Source organism: Chionomys nivalis, chromosome 20 (assembly GCF_950005125.1).
Source record: "Chionomys nivalis chromosome 20, mChiNiv1.1, whole genome shotgun sequence".
NCBI lineage: Eukaryota > Metazoa > Chordata > Mammalia > Rodentia > Cricetidae > Chionomys > Chionomys nivalis.
The window spans coordinates 10,756,971-10,757,237 of record NC_080105.1 but is presented as its reverse complement, the minus strand read 5'-3'; positions in this window follow the sequence as shown (position 1 = coordinate 10,757,237).

Sequence of the window (267 nt, the reverse complement as noted above, 5' to 3'; positions counted from 1 at the left end):
CTCCCCGCAGCAGGATCCATGGCGCAGCACGCGTGACAACTTCCGCCTTCGTCAACTCCGGAGCTCTGCCACGGCCGGTCAGGAGAAAAGTCCTCTGGCAGGTACGCTGGAGGCGCTGATTGGCTAGAGAGGCTGAGCGACAGGACCGGGTGAGCTGAAAGAATAAAGCACAGCGGTTTCCTGCTCTGGCTTCCAGCCCAAGCAGGATCTATTCTAGATTGGGTGCAGATTTATGCCAAATTGAACAGTACGTCGGTAGCACAACTA